General features: G+C 39.9%; 1 protein-coding gene and 1 pseudogene across 2 annotated transcripts in view; both read right to left on the bottom strand.

Annotated features, from left to right (window-relative positions):
• The window catches only part of LOC121492673, a 56,675-nt pseudogene extending 44,045 nt beyond the window's left edge, over nt 1-12,630 (bottom strand).
• Nucleotides 1-12,639, bottom strand: part of HERC6 (HECT and RLD domain containing E3 ubiquitin protein ligase family member 6) — a 126,311-nt gene that overhangs the window by 112,534 nt on the left and 1,138 nt on the right. The window contains exons 2-3 of one of the 2 annotated variants that reach the window (XM_041757889.1): nt 10,257-10,341; nt 2,676-2,761 (exon numbers count right to left, since the gene is read on the bottom strand). The gene's annotated coding sequence lies outside the window, so the exon portion shown is untranslated. The remainder of the gene's footprint in view (nt 1-2,675; nt 2,762-10,256; nt 10,342-12,639) is intronic. The other variant, XM_041757890.1, reaches the window with a different exon arrangement.

The following is a 12,639-nucleotide window of genomic DNA, read 5'->3' as shown; positions in this document are numbered from 1 at the left end:
AGGTGACTTCTGTTACTCAGGAAATTCTAAGGGATGTAGGAGGTCTGTTTCAGGAACTGGGGACAAAGACCAAATATATATCTCTTATTGTATCACAGACATAGATTGGACTGAAAAGGAGTAGAAGAAAGAAAAGAAAGGGATGCCTGGGTGGCTCAGTGGTTGAGTGTCTGCCTCCAGCTGAGGGCATGATCCGGGGATCTGGGATCAAGCCCCACATCGGGCTCCCCACAGGGAGCCTGCTTCTCCCTCTGCCTATGTCCCTGCCCCTTTCTCTGTGCCTCTCATGAATAAATAAGTAAATCTTAAAAAATAAAAATGAAAAATTCCAGGTTGATTATCAACTCAATGTTATTCATTTCCCACACTAACAATAATTAGTACAAGCTATTCTAAGTGTAGAGAAACTTCAAGAAGCTCACAGTCATGACATAAATGAGTGGAATAGTGACTGCTAAAACTGTGGAATACTAGAAGCAGAAGGGTCTCCAAGGCTTAGCAAGTGGCCGGCACAGGAGTGGCTCCACAAACATTTGCTCAATAGAACTGAAGGTAGGAACGTGACACAAGGTAAAGACATCTCCTGCTGCAGCTGTCTGCATCAGCGCTTGAGTTTTAATTGGGGCAGAAGATAAAAAAAAGTGAAGGTAAATGTGAAAGAAATGAAGAGAGCTGAGAAAAAAGGCTTTAAGAACAGGTCAAGGAGACCAGTGGTCAGATGAAAACCTGGAGGGGAAAGCTTGTTGATACCTGCCCTAAAAATGTAGAATTTTAAAGGCGCTCCCCTAGAACTAATCAGGCTGAGTTCTTTCTGCATTAACCATTAAGTCTTCAGTAGATCTGAGATTTTTACATCAGTCACACTATGCTGTGCCACCCAGTGTGTGAAATAGAATTGAGAACAGCAAACGCTGATGTGTATAAAATGCCGAAATAGCTGAAGGGGAAAGAAGCAGAAACCATGCCACAAAGTGAGAATAGAAGTACTTAGATAATTTTTAGTTCTTCTTCTTTTTCTTTCTTTCTTTTCTTTTTTTTTTTTTAAGATTTTACTAATTTATTTGAGAGAGAGAGAGAGAGAGAGAGAGAATAAGCCAGAGAGAGGGTGAAGCAGGCTCCCTACTGAGCAGGGAGCTCTATCCCAGGGAATACTACAGTTGAAACAAAAATCCACCTCCCATGGAGTTGACAGTCTGAGGAATTAATGGTTAAACTTCTGAGGTGCTGATATGTGTTATAAAGATGGGGATAGGCAAGGGGTAGAGCAGAGGGAGAGCTATTTTAGGTAGGTAGTCAGGGGAGACTCCCCTAATGCACTGCGGAGTAACCAGAGACAAACAGGATGAGAGAGAGTGGTCCCCTGAACTGCCACCAGTAGAGGTCAGGGGGGCAGAGCAGAGCTGCCCTGGGGAGAGTGAAGATGGTCAGTGTAGGAGCCAGGAATAAGTACATAGCATCATTTCCATTTACTCAACACATTTTCTATTCCTAGCTTCCTTTCTGTTTTATTTTCTGCTTTATATGAGAGGTTTTCTGGATAGGTTTGAGCTTTCCAGTCGTGTACTACTATGTTTGTAATTCTTCCCACATGCTGTATTTTAAAGAGATGACTTGCATTTTCCATAGAAGTCTGGCCCTCTAAATTTCATGCCACAGATTCAGATTTTAAAAAAAATTATTCTTTTAGGAAAAGAGATTCAAAGATATGTAGTAGCTACCATATGGCCTAGCACTTTGACTTGTAGGTATATACCCAAAGTAATGAAAACACGAATCCATACAAAAACTTGTACATGAATATTCATAGCAGCATTCTTCATAATAACCAAAAATGTCCTAATCTAAATGTCTATCAGCTGATGAAAGAATAAACAAACTCTTGTGCCTACCATCTTAAAAAATTGAAAATGCAGAATAAAACTTTATAAAACATATGAAAGTGATCAGTGGTCTGCAAGACATGTCAAAAACTTGTTTTCTTGCAGCAGAGCAGTGCTTTTCTTGCAGCAGAGCAGTGCTGGGGTAGATGTACTTCTTACATGGTGGCAGGCTTCCAAGAGGCAGGACATGCAAGCCACCAGTCTTCTGAAAGGCTAGAAATTGAGACAATGTTGCTTCCCTGTATTTTAGTGGTTAATGCAGTCACAGGCCAGCCCAGATTCAAGGGTGTGCAGAAATAGACTCTACCCTTGATAGGGCAACAGCATGTGAGTACAGGAAGGGAAGAATTGGAGATAAGCTATCATAAAGATAGAATTGGTTGGGAACTAGAAAACAGATTTAAAATGTCAGAAGCCACTAACAACTAAAGAGCCACCTACATTTTAGGTAATTAAAATTCAGATAATATACACCCTAGTTGTTCACACACTTGTCCGATGCTGAGTATATTTCCCTGTCTCTTGACTTTGGGTTTAGACGTATGTATTATTTATTGTTGCATTTCATAGGCCTCATTTCACTCAATCTCTAACTACATTTGAAACAGCTGCTACACCTTCCTGCTTGAAATTCTCTGTATTGCCCTTCTCTCATTTTCTATGGGTTTTCCTCCTACCTCATTGCTATTCTTTCTTTGTCTCATTGCTCAATCATCTTCCTTTTCCCAACTCCTACATTCTGCAAAATCCCAGTGCCTTGGCCTCCAGCCTCCTCTCTTCTTCATCCTTACTTACTTCTTAGGTGATCTCATCCTCACGGCTTTAAGTCCCATGCACACGATGGTGACTCCAAGAATGATGTCTCTCAACTTGATGTCTCCCTAGAACAACAGATGAATGTATGTAAGTGCCTGCGCAAAATCTTCATTGTATGTTGACTAGGCATCACAAATTTAACTCCCTCAAAGTAAAACTCTTGATTCTTCTTCAATTCCACCTGGAGAATTTTCTACTTAGTCCCTTTGTTGCTACTTCTGACCTCCCTGCAGTTTATTCTCTGCGCAGCAACATGAGTGACCCCTCTCAGTCATAAATCTGTTCCTGACACTCGTCTGCTCTCTTTCCCTGGGTCTTCCCAACCATGAGATTAACATCCAAATTTCTTATCTCAGTGTAGAATGCCTTACAGATGCCAGTCTTTCTCCAGCCACATTTCTGCTTAGTTTCACTCATTAACTATGCTTCTGTCATGTTGGCTTCCTTGCCACCCAGCTGTAGGCCCTTTATGCTTGTCTTGTCCTTTCCTCTGTCTGGAGTACTCTTTCTTCAAAGATATGCATGGTCCATTCCCTCCCTTCTATTATGGTCTCGGCCCCTGAGCACCCCTAACGCTAAAAGATTTTCCCTGGCTTCCTCACCTCAAATAGCATATTTCCCCTGCTCTATCCCATTATCCACTGTTATTTTTCTACAGACCATTCATTGTTACAGAAAGCAAAGAATATATTTATCTATTTTGTTCTATATTCCTTTCTCTAGAGTGTATGTTCCACAAGGACAGAAATTTTGTCTGTTTTGCTGACTGCTATATCTTCAGCTCTCAGAACAGTTTCTGGTACATCATGGGATGCACTAAGTAAGTACTATTTGAATGAGCAGACAGCCATTTACTGAACAAATAAGGAGAGAGAGTTGCAATAGAGAAGAGGAGGAAGAACAGAGACATTTTGTGAGCAGGGGGCATTGCTAGAGACAAGTGAGCCTAGAGCAACAACATAAGGTGTTGTAGGCAATGGTAGCAAATGATAAAAATTCCTCATGGTTACTGGGTTGTCTAAAGCCAGGAATGACTCTAGATACTTCACACAGGTTACTTTATGTAATGCCCCCAAAAGGTATGATTTGAGAAATACGACCAGCAACTTTTACATGCAAGGAAACAGCACAGGAAAGTTAAGAAACTAGCCCAAGGTCACAGCTCATAAATGGTAGAGCCAGAATTGAAACAGGCTGGCTATCTCTCAAGTTTTGTTCTCCACTGCTGTATTATACAGCTTCTCAGATGAGCCAAGTATGAGGCCACTGAATTTATACTTTACTGACTTCACAATATTGCTCAGAGTCAATTCTACCTACAGTCTTGGTGTCTTTCCTACAGGTATTGTAAAAGAAATACATCTAATTTTGCAAACCCTTTCTACCAATTGAATATCCTGCATAGAATCTCTGGCTTTGTTGTCTGTTCTTAGGAGTTATGATTGCCCCATAGGGTATGAAGAGATGCAATTAGCACTTGACTGGGATGCTGGACATTTGGCCTACAATTACTCCCAGTCTGTGGTTGCCAGCTCTGTGGTTTTGGGTAAATCCTATCACCTCTCAGAGTCTACATTTAATTCTCTGAAAAATGAAGGGGAGAGGAAGACAAGGAAATAAATTTAAAGATACCTCCCAGCTCCACAATTCTTTGATCACCTTGACTGCCGGTCAGCCAAAAAGACTTCTGGGTCTTTTGCCTCCAAGCTCTCCATTTAGTGAGTGAGTTTAGAAGGAGGTGAAAGGTCCCCGGGTGGCAGCAATACTCTATTATGATCCTTATCTACAGTAAACCTGCAGGTTGCTTTGCCTTCTCATGGGCCCTGTTAGGAAATCAAGCCTTCTTTTGGAATAAAACTTTCTAAATCAGTTACTTAAAAGCAGATCGAAAGTAAATTTAATTCATTCCAGTATAGTGAGCCAATATTGCAAAATGGGTGATTTCTGTTTTATAATTTCCTTCCCAATCCAAGCTCTTGCCAGCTGGCTAGTCTTAGGTAAATTCACCCCTTAAGTTCAATTTATATTCTACTTTAACTGCTCATTTTCTCCCCCAGTCAGTGCTTCAGAACGATGTGTTCTCTCTCCCATTGTACTTTCTCTAAACCTGGGAGGCTCCCAGTTGATGATGAAACAGAAAATGCTCTTTTTTTCCCTTTTCTTTCCATTTATTTTAGCTGTAATCTATATTCTTTCCTGACTCATGAAGTAGTCAGAGATTTATGCTCATACATACAGTGTATTTCACTTGTAGAACACATCAAGACAGAAAAGTAATTTTTGTTAAGTAATTTGCAAAGCTAATTTTTGTTAAAATAATTTAAAGTTTTCAAAGCAGATGAGTAGGAACATATTTAACACATCGATAAAGTATGTACAGACATACAGTGTGGGGAGGGGCCATGCTCCGAAGTTTGAGAGTCCTGGGTTCAAATGCCTGCTATTCCACTCAATATTGTGTGGCCTAGGGCAAGTCAATAACCTCTCTGTGCCTCAAAATTTACTCATCTGTAAAACAGGGATAATATTACCTACCTCAAAGGGTGGTTGTGTGGACATACCTAAGTTTCCTGTAAAAGTTGACATTTAACAGATGTTATGACAGGGAAACAAAGGTGTCTATGGGGACAGTGGGAAGAACATATAAGGTATCAATGATTTTAGCTTTCACTTTCTTTTTCCTGAGAGTAAATCGCAAAGCAGTTAAGAATAAACTTTGGAGCCATGTTGCAAGGATTCAAGTTCCAGCACTGTCCTTTATAATCTATATGATCGCAGGCAAGTTACTTAATCTCTGTGTGCCTTATCTGTAAAATGGGGATGATAATAGTAACCCTAGCTCATAGAGTTGTTAAGATTAAGTGAGTTAATATGTGTAAAACATTTAAAACAGTTCCTGGACAGAATAAACATTTGTACAGATTAGTGTGATGGTCAATTTTTATGTGTCAGGTGGACTAGGCCAAGGTACCCAGATATTTAGTCAAACATCAGTCTAGATGTTCTGTGAAAGTATTTTTAGATGGGGTTAATATTTAAATCGGTGGACTCTGAGTAAAGCAGATTCCTCCCCATAGTAGGGGAGGGGGCCTCATCTAATCAGTTAAAGGTCTTAGGAAAGACAGACTGACATCCCCTCAGGAAGAAGGAATTCTGCCTCTAGACTGCCTTGGGTCTTGGGCTGCAACATTATTTCTTCCCTGGGTCTCCTGGCTGCCACTCTGCCGCAGGACCTTCAGGCTTACTCTTTCCTCTGCCCTGAATACTTTTCCTTCAAATATATCCATGGTCTGTTCCCTCCCTTCAGATTTGGACTTACCAGCCCTCACATCATGTAAGCCAATTTCTTAAACTTCAATCTGTCTCTCCCTCCCCACCCCCCCCACCTCCCCCCCCCCCCCCCCCCCCGTGCACCCGCGTGCACACACACACACATTATTGGTCCTGTTTTTCTGGAGAACCCTAATAGGATTAGCGGTGATGATCTGTGTTTGTAGCCTGAAGTGATCCTCTATGTTGGTTCTTCAGTGAGAGTAATCACATGGCAACCTTTCACTTTAATTCTCCTACTTCTGAAGATTTGAGACAATGAAGAGGAGAAAATAAAGGTTTGCGCCTTGTAAAAAGGCAAGGAAGTAAGAAGGCAAGCATGCTCATGGCAGGTTTAGAAAATGATGTGTTTGGCTGGAATAAGGGTCCACTTAGGAAGGTGGTGGCTCATAAGGTTGGAGAAGGACAGGAGCAGCTCAGGGGAGAGTCTGAATACCAGCCTTGGAAGCTCAGGATTTCTTTCCCCCATTGGAAATGGAGAGCTACTGAAGCTTTGTGAAAACGGCGCAGTAAGATGAAAACATGCATCAATGTGTAGGATGAGTCAGGAGGAGGGAGAAACCAGGGAAAGAGACAGCAGGTAGAAAATATCTTGTGACCTTGCATTATGCAGTTCGTCACCAGAGAATGTTAAGCATCTACTTCCCTACTGTTCTCATCGGGTCACATTTTAGGCCATATGGTGGTCCCTCAAGTGAGCAGGCTGGTGTCCCTCTCTTGGTCCCCTTCCTTTTTTTTTTTTTTTTTTTTTTGCTGTAATTCTGCTCACCTCCCAGGTCCCAGCTTCCTGCATGTTCCCTGGTCTATGTGAAGGTAGGATGGCAATAGGGAAAGTCATTTTTGTTGTCCTTTGTGACCTCTGGAAATCTTTCCTAGTTTCAACCTGGGAGGAGGAGTGTGAATTCCTATTTTCTTTATATGGAAGCATCTTCAAGAACACAGATGTTTTTTTTGCTTTCTTTCTATAGCATTAACCATTATATGCTATAGTTTATTTGAGTTTTAAAAACTTTTCCTGGAGCATTTTTATACGTAAAATCTAGAGTGCCTAAAGCCAAAGTAACTTTTAAATGGTAAATGCTAAGGCTGGTTTTAAAGTCTATATTTAACACTGCCAGGGAAAGAAATGCAGTTGGGTACTTTCCCAGGGTATGCTAATTAGCTGAAAAAGAATACTTTATTTTCTGCTATTGGTAGAGAAACTGACCAATAGAAGAGCAGTTCAGCACCTACACCCACTCTGTACAAAATAAGGAGGTGTGTTTGTACATGCCAATAACTTATGCTTTTGGTTGCCTCACAACCAGTGACAAGTGTGCTTTTCATCATCTCTTACAATGTTACCATCAGATTCTGAACTTTAATCTAAATGAGACTCAGAAAAGAGGAATGAGTTTCAGAAATTAGATATCATTTCTAATAGGTTATAAGCATACGCACTTTTGAAATTACAGATTTTGAAGACAATGGCAGTTTTTCTTAATGCTGCATGCGTTTTTCTGCTTATCCACCTGTATAAATCTAGTCATTTGTAAGTTCACTTCATTCCACTCACAAGAAATGTATTGAATGTTTTTTTTAAATGTTTTTTATGAAGATTACAAGGGAAGTTTTGGCCTGTTTCAGCCATATCCTAATTACAGTACATTTGCAGATATTACTCAGCAATAACCACTGAGTTTTAGATTCTTGAAGGTATAATTTTCACTCTGTTAATCTGTACCATTTCCCACAGCTAGATGGGTGCCATATTAATTTATTATATGTTGCTGTGTAGGGGAATCAAATATTTTCATTATTTTTTTAGATTGGCTGTTTATAGTCTCCTCCAATGTACTGTAAACTCTACAGAGTAATAACACTGTTTATTTTTATGGGACACTTATGTTCTCTTACCTAATTGAATTCTTGCAGGAATTATGTAAATTGGCCAAGGCAGGTTATCTTTAGTGCTATTTTATATCTGATGAAACAGGGGCACAGTGAAGTTAGTTACTTATCTGAGGCCACACACTGGTCAAAAGCAATGTTAGAGTCTAGGTTCAAGACCCATGCAAGGCACATTTTATTTGATTCCAAGATACCTCTCAACAGTTAACCATTTGTTTTTTTCTTTCTAGGTAGACTTGTATAATAGCAACTGAATAATCCCTAACTTAAAAGAGAGACAGAGACAGAAAGAGACAGATAAGCCACAAGACTCCTAGGATAATATTTAGAGAATGCTGTAGTTTTTCTGTTTAAGTAGGCTCCACTCCCAGCCTATTGTGAGGCTTAATTCACAACCCCGAGATCAAAACCTGAACTGGAAATCAAGAGTTGGATCTTTAACCAAATGAGACACCCAGGTGCCCCATACTTTTCTAATTATAGCATTCATAATACTTAGATACATGCATACTGTTTACTCTCCCACCTTCCAATTTTCATAAGAGCAGAGACCATGTTTATACTGTTCATTCATTGCTATATATAAACCCAAGGCCTAACATACATGGTACTTGATGCATAGCAGGGGCTTAACAAAAAGTTATTGAAAAGAATGAGGGATCCCTGGGTGGCTCAGTGGTTTAGTGCCTGCCTTCAGCCCAGGGCATGATCCTGGAGTCCTGGGATCAAGTCCCACATCGGGCTCCCTGCATGGAGCCTGCTTCTCCCTCTGTCTGTGTCTCTGCCTCTCTCTCTGTGTGTGTGTCTCTCATGAATAATAAATAGAATCTTAAAAAAAAAATGAACAAAAATTTCTCTTTCACTAAATGTGCCCCAAGGAACACTCAATCAAATGATTTTATTTATTTTATTTTTTAAAAGGTTTTATTTATATAAGTAATCTCTATACCTGACATGGGCTTTAACTCATGATCACAAGATCAAGAGTCACATACTCTTCGTACTGAGCCAGCCAGGTGCCCCAACCAAGTGATTTTAAGTTGGAACTACTATCTGTATCAGTCAGGATATGCTAGGTTCAAATAGCTCAAGATGCAGTAACAAACAATATGAGTGGCTAAAAATGATGAATCTTTGTTTCTCGCTCATGATACATGGCCATCACGGAACAGAATTCTGTTCTTCATAGTCACTCAGGTATCCAGATTGATGGAGAGGATATGATCTAGAACACTGTTGGTTGCAATGGCAGACAGAAGTGGGCCCTGGAGGGTCTTGCAGAGGAACATTAAATGCTCCAACTCAGAAAACCTGCTTACAAATTAATTGACCTGAACTGGTCACAGGTACCTCTCCTTCTTGTAGCACCACCCACAAAGGGGCCAGAAGTTGCCTAGGTGATGGAGAGTGGGGAAATATTTGGCAAATGGTGCTTAATAAACTACCAGATTTCATTTCCTCGATTCTGAGCTTTTGTGATTTAAGTAATTAAGTCCAATTTTTTGGTAACCTTTCCTACATTTATATAGTTTTACTCATAATGGCCCTATATAAAAATGATGCATGGTGAAATTAAATACAGTCAAATAGAAAAGTCAGAGGTGGAAATGGAAAGATAATTCAAATCTTTATACCACTGGTTCTAGATGAAGCTCATTTATTCTGTATTTGTGGAAGTAAATTATACATGGGGGAGAAAAAGCAACAATTATGTTCTAAAGTAAAATCATTGTTGCAGGTTTTAATTGGGTACAAGGACAAGATTTAAAAATTCTTTGTGAAACAAAAAAAAAAAAAGAAAGAAAGAAAAAAAAATTCTTTGTGGGCAGCCCGGGTGGCTCAGTGGTTTAGTGCCACCTTCAGTCCAGGGCATGATCCTGGAGACGCAGGATCGAGTCCCACGTCAGGCTCCCTGCATGGAGCCTGCTTCTTCCTCTGCCTGTGTCTCTGCCTCTCTCTCTCTCTCTCTTTCTGTGTCTCTCATGAATAAATAAATGAAATCTTAAAAAAAAAAATAAAAATAAAAATTCTTTGTGTCAGGGCACCTGGGTGGCTCAATCAATGAGATCCAGCCCTGCCAGTGGGGCTCCATGCTCAGCAGGGAGTCTGTTTATGATTCTCTGGCTTCCTCTCCTTCTGCCCCTCCCCACTCTTTAATAATAAATAAAATAAATCTTTTAAAAAATTCTTTGCGCCAGTGTTTTGGAAGTTATTCTGGTGACACAGAGAAAGGACATCAGTGCTGGCAATTCTGGGTAGAATAAGCTAAACTGTGGAAAAATACATCCTAGTATTCCAAGCCCCTATTTAGGCAGGAGGCCAAAAGAAGCATACAGATACCTGGAAAATTGCTGATTCTAAAGTAGAAGAAAAAATGTTTTCCTTCTTCTCTCCTCGGTTCTCTGGCTGGGACCTGAAAATTAAACTGACAAAAGACAAATTACCAAGAAAAATAAATGGTTGTGTTTTTTATTTCTGAGGTGGCTTTAATGCCTTAGTTACTCTAGCAAATCAAAACCTAAGTCTGTATCACCTGAAAGTTAAGAAATAAAAAACTAAGGACAACCAATCACAAACAGCAAATCAGACTTTCCCAAATAAAGGAGCTATTTAAGCTAGAGCCAGATAATTGTTTTGCTTAGCTATAAAACCTGGCCTCTAACTCCTGTCCATGGAGCACTCCTAACTACTTCTGGTTTGGGGCTGCCCAATTCCAACTGATTTTTGTTCAAATAAACTCTTAAAAAAATGTCTAATTTGCCTCCTTTTACCTTTTAACAGTTCTGTGTTGGTGGTTTATTAGACTAAATCTCAAATGGTTTACTCAAGACTCATATATCCTCACTTAATATTTTATAAGCTCCCATGCCACCCACTTGCCCAAAGTCTCATGACCTGTCTTGGGCATAATTTCCTGATAGTCACAACTATCAAACAGTTGAATTCCTTAAAAATAAAGAGTGAAATGTAGAGGAGCTCAACTTGATGAAGGTGTGGAGTCTTGTGTCCACTTGATTCTTTGGACATTATGGAATGATCCCTTGTGCTGAGTACATGTACATTTGTACTGCATTTAACTTCAGAGATTCAAACGGCCCAGGTATATAATTCAAAAGAAGTAAACTTTTGGTGTTGTTATCACCTGTGCTAAGATATGTATGGTTTTCTTTTTATCTATCTATCTATCTATCTATCTATCTATCTATCTATCTACCTATCTAAGAGGAGAGAGAATGTGCACAAACAGGGGGAGAGGCAAAAGGAGAGGGAGAAGCAGACTCCCCACACCAGGGAGTGGGATGCAGAGCCCAAGCTCAAGACCTGAGAGGAAGGCAAACGATTCGATTCGCTGATGAGCTGCCCAGGTGCCCCAGTGGCGTAGTTTTCAAATGTAATTCCAAGGACTGCCATAACATCAAACAAATGCATATTCTTCAGGGCAGCCAACCAGATCTTATTTATCACATGACTGTGGGTTTTAGTCCATTAGAGTAAAAGGATATAACATAGTCATGATGCTCTCAAATGCTAGACATGCAATTTACAAGAACTTAAAGAGAAGCTCACAATGCCAAGCATAATTCAAAATGTTTTAGATTTCCAAACTTAAAATTTCCCACATCAACAGTACTTGTTGTTGCCAAAAGTGTTCACATTTGTGAGAGCAAAGTCCTTCATTATCTGGTCCAAATGTCTGAAATATTGCAATACATGGTACTACATTATTGATCAACAATAAAAAATAATTCGTATTTAAACCTCAGCCGCCAAAATACTCCATCACATTAAAGGCCAAGGCATGTACTAGAATGTACAATAGTAGCACTATCTGTCATAGCTCCAAAGTGGAAAGTACCCTAACATCTATCAAAAGAAGGAAGTAATAAATTATGGTATATTCACAGAATGGAATCAAATGAATGATCTACAACTACATGCAACAGTATGGAATAACCGCATAAGTATAAAGTAAAGGAGCCAAACACAGGATCCCTGGGTGGCGCAGCGGTTCGGGGCGTGCCTTTGGCCCAGGGCGCAATCCTGGAGACCCAGGATCGAATCCCACATCGGGCTCCCGGTGCATGGAGCCTGCTTCTCCCTCTGCCTGTGTCTCTGTCTCTCTCTCTCTCTCTGTGACTATCATAAGTAAATAATAAAAAAAAGAAGCCAAACACAAAAGAATGCATACTTTATGATTTTAGATATGTCAAGGACAAAGACAGGCAAAACAGAGTTTATGTTGTTGACTGTCAGGATAGGCAATGACTGAAAGGCAGTATAATGGGGTTCCTGGGTGTGAATAATGTTTTCTTTCTTTCTTTCTTTTTTTCTTTCTTTTAATGTTTTGTTTCTTGATCTGTGTTGGATACAAAGATGTGTTTGGATTGTGAAAATTCATTGAGCTGTGTGTGCAGCTTGGAATGTGTGTACTTTTCTGTATATATATTATGCTTCAATAGAAAGTTAATGAGAGAAGGAAAATTCCAGGAAGCCGACGAAAATTGAATTTCAACCAGCATAAAAACTCTCAGTGTCATTACCAGAATCTGCGGGCCATCAATGTGAGAATCACTCTCTAAATAGAGTATTCAATGAACTGCACTCAGAACAGTTGTCCCAGGAGCAAGATACCTGATATGTCAAAACAAGCTAATAACTTCCCTTTAAAATCTCCAATCTCCTGGCTCTTCTCTACCTTCAATGATACCGCCATGTCCACTGT

The sequence above is a fragment of the Vulpes lagopus genome, chromosome 6 (assembly GCF_018345385.1).
Source record: "Vulpes lagopus strain Blue_001 chromosome 6, ASM1834538v1, whole genome shotgun sequence".
Lineage (NCBI taxonomy): Eukaryota > Metazoa > Chordata > Mammalia > Carnivora > Canidae > Vulpes > Vulpes lagopus.
The sequence above is the reverse complement of the archived record's forward strand: the minus strand, read 5'-3'. Positions and strand labels throughout refer to the sequence as shown.